Consider the following 13,255-nt stretch of genomic DNA (forward strand, 5'->3'; position numbering starts at 1 on the left):
TTGTTTTTTGTAGAAACAAGGTCTCACTATGTTGCCCAGGCTGGTCTCCACCTCCTGAGCTTTAAGTGATCCTCCCACCTCAGCTTCCCAAATTGCTGGGGTTATAGGTGTGAGCCACAGTGCCCAGCCTAGTGAACTTTTTGTTTTTTCTCATTCATAGTTGTGACCAGTGAACTTTATATTCAGTGAACTTTATATCAGTTTCAACTACTTCTAAGAAAAATCCTATTGGTTTAACATGTTGTTCAAACTCTTAAAAAATAAAAATTATGTTGGTATTTTGATTGGAATGATGTTTAGTTAAAACTTGATTTGAAAATATATTTTCTTTTTTCTCCTTCCAGAACCCTTTAGTTCATGTCATCTTTACATTTCCAGTAATACAATCCTTTTCTTTTTTTCTTTTTTTCTTTTTCTTTTTTTGAGACGGAGTCTCGCTTTTTCGCCCAGGCTGGAGTGCGGGTGGCGCGATCTCGGCTCACTGCAAGCTCCGCCTCCCGGGTTCACGCCATTCTCCTGCCTCAGCCTCCCGAGTAGCTGGGACTACAGGCGCCCGCCACCACGCCCAGCTAGTTTTTTGTATTTTTAGTAGAGATGGGGTTTCACCGTCTTAGCCAGGATGGTCTCGATCTCCTGACCTTGTGATCCGCCCGCCTCGGCCTCCCAAAGTGCTGGGATTACAGGCGTGAGCCACCGCGCCCGGCCCTTTTCTTTTTTTCTTTTTGTTTTGAGAGGGAGTCTCACTCTGTCACCCATGCTGGAGTGCAGCAGCATGATCTAGGCTCACTGCAACCTCTGCCTCCCGGGTTTAAGTGATTCTTGTGCCTCAGTTTCCCAAGTAGCTGGGACTACAGGCGTGCACCACCACGCCAGCTAATTTTTGTATTTTTTAGTAGAGACAGGGTTTGACCATGTTAGTTAGGCTGGTCTCGAACTCTTGGCCTCAAGTGATCCACCCACCTCAGCCTCCCAAAGTGCTGAGATTACAGGTGTGAGCCACTGTGCCTGGCCTCAGTAATACAATCTTTCCTTAAGTATATTCTGGGGTTTTTTGTTTGTTTGTGGTTGGTTGGTTTGTTTTGTTTTATTTTGGTATCCCTTTCTTGGCACCTTAAGTATATTCTCAAGGTTTTTTTGCCCTTTTAGTGGTAATTATCGATTTATTTTATCATAATATTTTCAAGGTGGTTAATGCTGATGGATAAGCATACATTTTATCATTTATTTACTCTTTTTTCCTTTTATATTAAATGTCAGTTGTAGAGGGCCAGGTGCAGCAGCTCACGCCTGTAATCCCAACAATTCGGGAGGCCGAGATGAGCAGATTACCCGAGGTCAGTAGTTCAAGACCAGCCTGATCATCATGATGAAACCTCATCTCTACTAAAAAATACAAAAAATTAGCTGGGTGTGATGGCACACACCTGTAATCCCAGCTACTTAGGAGACTGAAGCAGGAGAATTTCTTGAACCCGGGAGGCGGTATGATCTTGGCAGTGAACCAAGATCATGCCACTGCACTCCAGCCTGGGGGACAAGAGTGCAACTCAGTCTCAAAAAAAAAAAAAAAAAAAAAAAAAGGCAGTTGTAGAGAATTCAGTTAATCACATCTCTCAACTCACTGCTTAACATAAAGTCAGCTACATAATGCCTACTACTGGAGTTTTGTTTGTTTGTTTGTTTTGTTTTTGTTTTTGAGACAGAGTTTTGCTCTTGTTGCCCAGGCTGGAGTGCAATGATGCAATCTCAGCTCACTGCAACCTCCACCTCCCGGATTCAAGCAATTCCCCTGCCTCAGCCTCCCAAGTAGCTGGGATTACAGGCATGCGCCACCACACCTGGCTAATTTTGTATTTTTAGTAGAGACGGGGTTTTACCATGTTGGTAAGGCTGGTCTTGAACTCCTGACCTCAGGCGATCCGCCCACCTCGGCCTCTCAAAGTGTTGGGATTACAGGCATGAGCCACCGTACCCAGCCTCGTTCATTTCTAAAATTTATATTTGTTTCCTTCAATGTAGACACCAGTGAGAATTGCTGTGTTCTGCATAAAGAATGCCCCAATCCCAAATCTCATTTTTTTGTCCTCACATTGATGTTCTTTTGTTGCTGTTGTTGTTTGTTTGTTTTTAGAATAGAAATGGAGTTTTGAAATGTTGCCCAGACTAGTCTTGAACTCCTAGGCACAAGTAACCCACCTGCCTTGGCCTCCCAAAGTGCTGGGATTACAGGTGTGAGACACCGTGCCTGGCCTCTAATGTGTGTGTGTGTGTGTGTGTGTGTGTGTGTGTGTGTGTGTGTGTGTGTGTGTGTGTGTTTCTTTTGTAGAGATGAGGTCTTGCTATGCCGCCCAGGCTGTTCTTGAACATCTGAGCTCAAGCAATCCTCCTCCCTCAGCCTCCCAAAGTTCTGGGATTACAGGTGTGAGCCACCACGCCCAGCTTAATGTGTTTTATATAGGTTATAAAATACATATATGTTCTTGTAAAATGTGTAACTTTGTATTGCATTTCTATGTGTTTTAATTTACATAAATGATATATGGTGTGTTTTTTTGTTTGCTTCGTTTCAATTTTTTTTGAGAGAGAATCTGCCACTCAAGCTGGACTCCCAGGCTCAAGCAATCCTCTTGCCTCAACCTCTGGAGTAGATGGAACCACAGGCGTGCACCACCACATCCAGCTAATTTTTTTAGTTTTTCATAGAGATGGAGTCTCCCTAGGCTGCCCAGGCTTGTTTGTTCTATTTCTTACTTCTTTGCTCTTCAGCATTATGTTTTTGTTTTTGCTTTTGAGACAGAGTCTTGCTCTGATGCTCAGGCTGGAATGCAGTGGCATGATCACAGCTCGCTGCCCCTTCCACCTCCTGGGCTCAAGAGACCCTCCCACATCAGCCCATCAGCCTCTCCAGTAGCTGGGACTACAGGCATGTGTCACCACACCTGGCTTTTATTTTTATTTTTGGAAAGATGAGAGTCTCACTATGTTGCCCAGGCTGGCCTCCAACTGCCAGGCTCCAGCAATTCTCCTTCCTTGGCCTTCCAAAGAGCTGAGATTACAAGTGTGAGCCACCATGCTCAGCCAGCATTGTGTTTGTATGATCTACCCATATTGCTGTGTGTGTGTGTGTGTGTGTGTGTGTGTGTGTGTGTGTGTAATTTATTGCTTCTACCTACATTAGATTCTACAGTACATATCTAACACACTTTACGTACTCATCTTTCCAGTAATGGGTACCTAATTTGCCTCCAGCCCACCACTAACATTAACACTGGAATGAATATCCTTGTATGACTGTTCTTCAGACCTGTGCAAGAATTTCCCTGGCATATGCACAGTATATTCAGAGATAATTGAGTCAGAGGTATACACTAACTTTTTCCACCGAATTCTGTCAGAATGCTTTCTAGAATACCTGCATCAGTTTACTCTGCTTCCCCATATATTTGCCAAACTGAGATGTATCATTCTTTATCATTTTTGCCAATCCGATGAGTGTCAAACGGTATAATATCTTTGCTTTAATTTTTATTTGCTTTCTAGTGAGGCTGATTATGTCTTCATTATTTGTTAGCCGTTTGGACTTCTCTTGCTTCAGATTGCCTAGTCATATCCTTTTCCTATTTTTCTATTGAGTTTCCAAATTTTTCTTGCTGATTTGCTGGAGTTATTTATATTCTAGTTTTGATGCCCTGAAGGTTTTAGCCATTGCTATTATCTTTTCCAACTCAGTCAACTGTCTCATAAGTTTGTCTTTCATTGAACACAAATCTTTAAATTTTATGCGGTCACATTCAATTTTTTTTCTTTTTCTATTTATTTATTTATTTGAGACAGAGTTTTACTCTGGCTGGGTGCAATGCACAATTTCATCTCACTGCAACCTCCGCCTCCCTTGTTCAAGCGATTCTCCTGCCTCAGCCTGCTGAGTAGCTGGGGTTACAGGCATACACCATCATGCCCGGCTAATTTTGTATTGTTAGTAGAGATAGGGTTTCACCATGTTGGTCAGGCTGGTCTCAAACTCCTGACCTCAGGTGATCTGCCCACCTCGAGTTCTCAAAGTGCTGGGATTACGGGCGTGAGCCACCTTGCCCAGTCCCTAATCTTTTTTGTTTTTTTTCATCTCATGTTGGTATTTTAGATCTTGCTCAAGTTTTCCTCCTGATTCACAAACATAGTCCCCTGCATCTTCTATTAATATTATTTTAGTAGATAGTAGAATCCATTTTGAGTCCCCTTTACACAGGGTAAACACAGAGAGTTCAGGCTTGATTTTTCTCTGTAAAACTGTAAGCCAGATTTATCATGCCAACTAAGAAACAATCCATCCTTTCCTTATTGTTTTGTGGTGCTACCTTTATCAAATATCAAGGCTCACTCCTGTAATCCCAACACTTTGGGAGGCTGAGGCAGGAGGATCACTGGAGACCAGGAGTTCAAGACCAGCCTGGGCAAAATAGCAGGACCCCCATCTCTACCAATAACCAACCAACCAAAACAAATGTTTTAACTTAATCACACTTGTTTCTCGCAGGAATAGAACAATTGTTAGTCATATCATGAGTGTCAGAATCTCTTCAGATCTCTCTCAAGCCCCTAGAGTGCTTGCCTACTTAAGTCCTTTACATATGGATTATTTATTTATTTATTTATTTATTTTTGAGACAGAGTTTCACTCTTGTCCCTCAGGCTGGAGTGCAATGGTGAGATCTCGGCTCACTGCAACCTCTGCCTCCCGGGTTCAAGCGATTCTCCTGCCTCAGCCTCACGAGTAGCTAGGATTACAGGCGCACACCACCACACCCAGCTAATTTTTGTATTTTTAGTAGAGACAGGGTTTCGCCATGTTGGCCAAGCTGGTCTCAAACTCCTGACCTCAGGTGATCTGCCCGTCTCAGCCTCGCAAAGTGCTAGGATTATAGGCGTGAACCATCATGCCCGGCCCTTTTCGCATATGGGGGTTTCTTCCTTGCCCATTCTTCAGACCCCCACAATACAAGTGCCGAGAATATGGGGGACCTTAATCAGGTACCCTAGTTATTGTATGGAGTTGGTTGACAAGCTCCATTTTGCAGGAGCTTGTGTCTACTCTTCCATTCCCTTGATTTGAATTCTTAGTATGCCTCATTTTCCATGAACTAGATTATTTCAGGTTTTTGGTCTCCAGCCTAAAACTGCTGTGTTACTGCTGATACTTGCTCTCCAAATGTTAATCCCCTCCCTAGGAAGTTCCACATCCCTCCCAGTTTGTCTTCTTTCTGGTAGGTGCCTGTTAAATCTCTCTCATTCTACCTGCCTGTGCAAAGATGAGATAAAAATGAAATTTTCAACCATAATGTCCATCAAAAGAGGGTAGAGCCTGGTAAATAAAAGCCTTTTGTTCTACTGAGCATTTGGATGTGTTTGGATATGCAAAACTGGGTCCAGATCTTAGCTTGCAAGTAGACAGTAGTGAGAACTGCTGTGTTCTGTATAAAGAATAAGAATTTGCATTTGGGGGCTGTAGTTCAGGAAGGAGAGGGTACTGAAATAATACAAGACCCAGGAGAGAAGAGAAACAAGCTAGCCAGTGTGTTCCTAAGTACCTATACGAGTTGGAAGCCAATAGAAAAATTCCTTGGAAAAGAGCTTTTAAGAAGTATCTAGTATTTGGCTGGGAGCGATGGCTCACGCCTGTAATCCCAGAACTTTGGGAGGCCGAGGCAGGCAGATCACTTGAGATCAGGAGTTCAAGACCAGCCTGGCCGACATGGTGAAACCCCATATACTAAAAACACAAAAATTAGCTGGGCGTGGTGGCACGTGCATATAGTCACAGCTACTCGAGAAGTTGAGGCAGGAGAATCATTTGAACTCGGGAGGCAAAAGTTGCGGTGAGCTGAGATCGCACGACTGCATTCCAGCCTGGGTGACAGGACAAGACTCTGTCTCAAAAAAAAAAAAAAAAAAAAAGAGAAGAATCTAGTATTCAAGTGAAAGGGTTCATGTTGTTGAGCTGTGACTATCCATACCTCATTCATTTTCACTCCCCAAATGTTCACCAAAGTCTGATAAAAAAACAAAAATGGGCCGGGCGCAGTGGCTCAAGCCTGTAATCCCAGCACTTTGGGAGGCCGAGACGGGCGATCACAAGGTCAGGAGATCGAGACCATCCTGGCTAACACGGTGAAACCCCGTCTCTACTAAAAAAAAAATACAAAAAACTAGCCGGGCGTGGTGGTGGGCGCCTGTAGTCCCAGTTACTTGGGAGGCTGAGGCAGGAGAATGGCGTAAACCCGAGAGGCGGAGCTTGCAGTGAGCTGAGATCCGGCCACTGCACTCCAGCCTGGGTGACAGAGCGAGACTCCGTCTCAAAAAAAAAACAAAAAAAACAAAAACAAAACAAAACAAAATGTACTGGGTGCAGAGGCTCACACCTGTTAAATCCCCAAACTTTGGGAGGCTGAGGTGGGAGGATCACTTGAAGCCAAGAGTTGAATACCAGCTTGGGCAACATGATGAGACCTTGTCTCTAGAAAAAAAAAAAAAAAGTTAAAAAATTAGCTGAGCATGGGCCGGGTGCAGTGGCTCACGCCTGTAATCCCAGCACTTTGGGAGGCTGAAGTGGGCAGATCACGAGGTCAGGAGATCGAGACCATCCTGGCTAACACAGTGAAACCCCGCTTCTACTAAAAATACCAAAAAAAAAAAATTAGCCGGGTGTGGTGGCGGGCGCTTGTAGTCCCAGCTACTCGGGAGGTTGAGGCAGGAGAATGGCATGAACCCGGGAGGCGGAGGCTGCAGTGAGCCAAGATTGCACCACTGCACTCCAGCCTGGGCAACAGAGCGAGACTCAAAAAAAAAATTAGCTGAGCATGATGGCATGTGTCTGTGGTAGCAGACTTGGGAGGCTGAGGTGAGAGCATCTCTTGAGCCTAAGAAGTTGAGGCTGCAGTGAGCTATGATCTTGCCACTGCACTCCAGCCTGGGCAATGGAGCAAGAACCTGTCTCAAAAAACAAAAGCAAAAATGCCTCACGTTGGCTGGGCGAAGTGGCTCATGCCTGTAATCTCAGTACTTTGGGAGGCCGAGGCGGGTGGATCACCTGAGGTCAGGAGTCCGAGAGCGGCCTGACCAATGTGGTGAAACCCCGACTCTACTAAAAATACAAAAGTTTGCCGGGTGTGGTGATGTGCGCCTGTAGTCCCAGCTACTCAGGAGGCTGAGACAGGAGAATTGCTTGAATCTGGGAGGCGGAGGTTGCAGTGAGCCAAGATTGTGCTATTGCACTTCCAGCCTGGGCAACACAGTAAGATTCCATCTCAAAAAAAAAAAAAAAAAAAGTCTTCATGTTAACAGAGACTAACATCCGTGGAGGTGGGCATGGGGTGGGAGGTGAGCAGTGGAGTGAGTACTAGTGTTATAAGTATGTATCAATTGAAACAGGTAATGAAATTAACCAATGGATTCTGCATGGTGCAGAATGTAACACCTGTGTAAGAAACAAGGTGACAATCCATTAACTGACCCTGCTTAGTGGAAACCAGAAGCAGAGAAGGACAAGGAGGAGGTGGAGGAGGAAGAATGAAGAGGTGAAAATAGCTAATACTTACAAGGCGTGCCAGGATTTGTTCTAAATGCTTTGTGGTTTTGTTTTTTTTTTTTTTTTTTGAGACAGAGTCTCGCTCTGTCGCCCAGGGTGGGGTGCAGTGGCCGGATCTCAGCTCACTGCAAGCTCCGTCTCCCGGGTTTACGCTATTCTCCTGCCTCAGCCTCCCGAGTAGCTGGGACTACAGGCGCCCACCACCTCGCCTGGCTAGTTTTTTGTATTTTTTAGTAGAGACGGGGTTTCACCATGTTGGCCAGGATGGTCTTGATATCCTGACCTAGTGATCCGCTCGTCTCAGCCTCCCAAAGTGCTGGGATTACAGGCTTGAGCCACCGAGTCCAGCCTAAATGCTTTGTTTATACATATATATGTGACCATGAGACTATCATACCTTCCCCAACATCTACCTCCTCTCTCCAGAGAGTCACAGAAATCTTAGGGAAGACTTTGGACTTCCCATAGTAAGTAACTAGCATTCAAGCCAATCCTGTCTAGATCTTACACATAGGAGATTTCAGATAACACCTGGGTAGCATTTAAGCTTTAGCCCTTACTTCCAAGAATGCTCCAAGGGAGGTTTAAGCCATAGTACAATGGTATATCACAGCTTCCCTGAAAGTACCCTCAAACTCATCATTAGAGCATACCTTTATTGTATTTTCAAGTGTATCATAACTATTGTGTATATTTAAATAAGCAAAAGTTCCTTTTGTGGACCTTAATTATATATACATACACACACTTTTTTTTTTTTTTAAGAAATGGTCTCACTCTGTCACTCAGGCTGGAGTGCAATGGCACTACACCATGGCTCACTGCAGCCTCAAACTCCTGGGCTCAAGGGATCCTCTTGCTTCAGCCTCCCAAGGGGCACGAGTTTGACTTTCCACAATGAACCAGAGTCCCCCTCCAGCTTTTTTTTTTTTTTTTCGTGATGGAGTGTCACTCTGTCACCCAGGCTGGAGGGCAATGGCGCAATCTCGGCTCACCGCAACTTCCACCTCCCCGGTTTAAGCGATTCTCCTCCCGAGTAGCTGGGACTACAGGCGCGCCACCGGGCCCAGCTATTTTTGTATTTTTAGTAGAGCCGAAGTTTCACCATATTGGCCAGGATGGTCTTGATCTGTTGACCTCGTGATCCGCCCACCTCGGCCTCCCAAAAGTGCTGGGATTACAGGCTTGAGCCACCTCCCCCGGCCCAGAACCCCTTTTAAAGTTACCCTTGAAGGGCTCCTCTGATGCTTTCTGCAATTGTTAAGGCAGCTCTTGGCTGCCCTCTTCTGGGATCAGTTCTCCAAGCCACCCCTTCCTGTTGACCAGCAACCCTTTTAGGTCCCACCTTGCCTGTGAGCTAGGATTGGTGGGACCATCACAGCTGTACAGCTTGACTTTCTTATTTTACTGCTGCCATAGGATCTAAGCAGTGCTATTTTTTACCTATAAATACAACCACCTGGGCTCAAGCTATCTTCCTGCCTCAGCCTCCCAAGCAGCTGGGACTACAGGCATGTACCAACGCACTCAGCTAATTTTTTTTTTTTTTTTTTTTTTTTTTTTTTTTTTTTTTGTAGAGATGGGTCCCACTTCCCACTATGTTAACCCAGGCTGGTCTTGAACTCCTGGACTCAAGCGATTCTCCCGCCTCAGCTTCCCAAAGTGCTGGGATTACAAGCGTGAGCCGCCCTGCCCCGCCAGCATGTATATTTTTGTCTTTTAAATGTTTTAGCTATTTTACCAACAAGGAAGATTTTCTTGGGAAGAAAAAAGAAATCTGGAGGCCTCTCAGATAATAAAACCTTAAGCAGATTCAATAAAAACAGATAACATTATCTGGCACTGTCTATTAAATTATCTTATCTAAAAATGTCACAGGCAGATTGTATGCCATAACCACTATAAATACCTCAAAGTGTTTTTAAAAAATAACAGTAGCCGGGCGAGGTGGCTCACGCCTGTGATCCCAGCACTTTTGGAGGCCGAGGCGGGCAGATCACGAGGTCAGAAGTGCAAGATCAGCCTGACCAAGATGGTGAAACCCCGTCTCTACTAAAAATACAAAAATTAGCCGGGCATGGTGGCGGGCTCATGTAATCCCAGCTACTCAGGAGGCTGAGGCAGGAGAATCGCTTGAACCCAGTAGGTAGAGGTTGCAGTGAGCCAAGATCCCACCACTGCACTCCAGCCTGGGCAACAGAGCGAGACTCTGTCTCAAAAATAAATAAACAAATAAATAAAATATAATAATAATAATTGCTCACATCATTCTGAGATGGCTAATTTTTGATGGCTAATTTTATCTTTAAAAAATTTTTTTTTTCTGGCCAGGTGCAGTGGCTCAGGCCTGTAATCCCAGCACTTCAGAAGGCTGAGGCAGGGAGACAGAATGAGACACTGTCTCAAAAACAAACAAACAAAACAAAAAACAAATTGGAAAGCAAAGAATCAAATTATCCTTATTTGCAGATGTGATCTTATATTTGGAAAAACCTCAAGACTCCACAGAAAAAGACTAGAACTGATAAACATATTCAGAAAAGTGTAGGATATAAAATCTACATACAAAAATCAGTAGCATTTCTATATGCCAATAGCAAACAATATGAAAAAGAAATCAAGAAAGTAATCCCATTTATAATAGCTACAAATAAAATTGAATACATAGGAGTTAATCAGCCAGGTCGGGTGGCTTACACTGTAATCCCAGCACTTTGGGAGGCTGAGGCAGGCAGATCACCTGAGGTAGGAGTTGGAGACCAGCCTGGCCAACACGGTGAAACCACGTCTCTGCTAAAAATACAAAAAAAATTATCCAGGCATGATGGTGTGTGCCTGTGGTCCCAGCTACTCAGGAGGCTGAGGCAGGAGAATTGCTTGAACCCAGGAGGTAGAGGTTGCAGTGAGCCAAGATCACACCACTGCACTCCAATCTGGGTGACAGGGCGAGACTTTCTCAAAAAAAAAAAAAAAAAAAAAAGGAATTAACCAAAACCAAAGAATTGAAAAATCTCTGCAGTGAAAACTATAAAACTTTGATGCAAGAAATTGAAGAGGACACACAAAAAAGAAAAGATATTCCATGTTCATGAATTGAAAGTATCAATATTGTTATTCCAATATTCTATGTTTATGGATTGGAAGAATCAGTATTGTTGCAATCTACAGATTCAATGTAATTCCTATCAAAATACCAGTGACAGTCTTCACAGAAATAGGATAAAAATCCTAAAATTTATATGGAACCACATAAGCCCCAGAATAGCCAAATATATCTTGAGCAAAAAGAACAAAACTGGAAAATCAAATTACTGGATGTCAAATCATACTACAGAGCCATAGTAACCAAAACAGCATGATACTGGCAGAAAAACAAACACATAGATCAGTGAAACAGAATAGAGAATACAGAAATAAATCTATACATCTACAATGAACTTACTTTTGACAAACGTGCCAAGAGTATACATTGCAGAAAAATCTCTTCAATAAATGCTGGTGGGAAAACTGGATATCATATGCAGAAGAATGAAACTTGATCAGTGTCTCTCACTTTATACAAAAATGAAGTGAGGCCAGGCAAGGTGGTTTACGCCTGTAATCCCAGCACTTTGGGAGGCCAAGGCAAGTGGATCACCTGAGGCCAGGAGTTCCAGACCAACCAGGCCAACATGGTGAAACCCTGATTCTACTAAAAATACAAAAAATTAGCCAAGCATGGTGGCAGGCGCCTGTAATCCCAGCTACTTGGGAGGCTGAGGCAGGAGAATCGCTTGAACCTTGGTGGCAGAGGTTGCAGTGAGCCAAGATCGTGCCTTTGCGCTCCAGCCTGGGCAACAAGAGTGAAACTCCGTCCCAACCAAAAAAAAAAAAACAAAAACCTAACTTTTTGTTTTGCTAATCTTTTGTATTGTTTTCTTCATTTCAATTTTATTTGTTTATGCTCTGATCTTTATTATTACTTTTTTTTTTTTAATAATTTTGGGTTTGGTTTGCTCTTGTTTTTCTAGTTCTTTAAGATGCATCATTAAGTTGTTGGTTGTTTATTTGAAGTTTTTCTACTTTTTTTTGTTTTCTTTTTCTTTGTTTTTCAGACGATCTGTCTTGTGCCACTGCACTCGCTCTGTCACCCAGGCTGGAGTGCAGTGGCACGATCTTGGCTCACTGCAAACTCTGCCTCTCAGGTTCAAGGGATTCTCCTGCCTCAGCCTCCCAAGTAGTAGCTGGGATTACAGGCATGCACCACCACACCGGATAATTTTTGTATTTTTAGTAAAGACGGAGTTTTGCCATGTTGGTCAGGCTCGAACCCTTGACCTCAAGTGATCTGCCCACCTCAACCTTCCAAAGTGCTAGGATTACAGGCATGAGCCACTGTGCCCAACTTTGAAATTTTTCTACTTTTTTGATGTAGGCACTTAAAGCTATAAACTACCCTCTTAGTACTGCTTTCACTGTATCCCATAGGTTTGGGTATGTTGTGGTTCCATTGCCATTTGTTTCAAGAAATTTTCCAATTTCCTTCTTAATTTCTTCATTGAGCCACTGGTCATTAGGAACATATTGTTTAATTTCCATGTGTTTTTATAGTTTCCAAAATTCTTTGTTATTAATTTCTAGTTTTATTCCATTGTGTTCAGAGAAAATTCTTGATATTATTTTGATTTTCTTGGATGTTCAAGACTTGTTTTGTAACCCAATATATAGCCTATCCTTGAGAATAATCCATGTGCTTAGGAAAAGAAAGTATTCTGCAGCCACTGGATGAAATATTCTATTAATAACTATTAGACCCATTTGGTCAATAGTGCAGATTCAGTCCGATGTTTCTTTGTTGGCTTTCTGCCTGGAAGATCTGTTCAATGCTGAAACTGGGGTGTTAAAGTCTCCAGCTTTCATTATATTGGGGTCTATCTCTCTCTTTAGATTTAATATTTGTTTTATGTATCTTGGTGCTCCAGTACTGGGTGCATATATATTTACAATGGTTATTTATATCCTTTTGCTTAATTGATCCCTTTATCATTATATAATGACCTTCTTTGTTTCTACTTAAAGCCTTTGTCTTGAAATTTATTTTGTCTAAGTGTAGCTACTCTTGCTCTTCTTTGGTTTCCGTTGGCTTGGACTATCTTTTCATGTCTCTTTATTTTTATTCTATGTGTGTCTTTATCGGTGCAGTGTGTTTTTCATAGGCAAGAGATCATTGGGTCTTTTTTTTTTTTTAATCAATTCAGCCACTCTGTGTCTTTTGATTGGAGAGTTTACTCAATTTACATTCAATGTTATTGTTAATAAGTAAGGACCTACTCCTGCCATTCATTTTGTTATTTGTTTTCTGGTTGTTTTGTGGTCTTCTATTCTTTCCCTCCTTCCTGTCTTCCTTTTAGTAAAGGTGATTTTTCTCTGGTGGTATAATTTAATTTTTTGCTTTTTATTTTTTGTGTGTCCATTGTATTTTTTTTTTATTAGAGGTTACCACGAGGCTTGCAAATACTATCTTATCACCCATTATTTTCAGCTGATAACAACTTAATTCTGCCTGCATACAGAAACAAACAAGCAAAACGAAAACTAATAAAAATTCTACATATTTACTTCATCTCCATGCTTTTTAACATTTTGTTTTTCCCATTAATATCTTATTGTACTATGTCTTGAAAAGTTGTAGTT

This window comes from Macaca fascicularis, chromosome 6, assembly GCF_037993035.2.
Source record: "Macaca fascicularis isolate 582-1 chromosome 6, T2T-MFA8v1.1".
NCBI classification, from domain to species: Eukaryota; Metazoa; Chordata; class Mammalia; order Primates; family Cercopithecidae; genus Macaca; species Macaca fascicularis.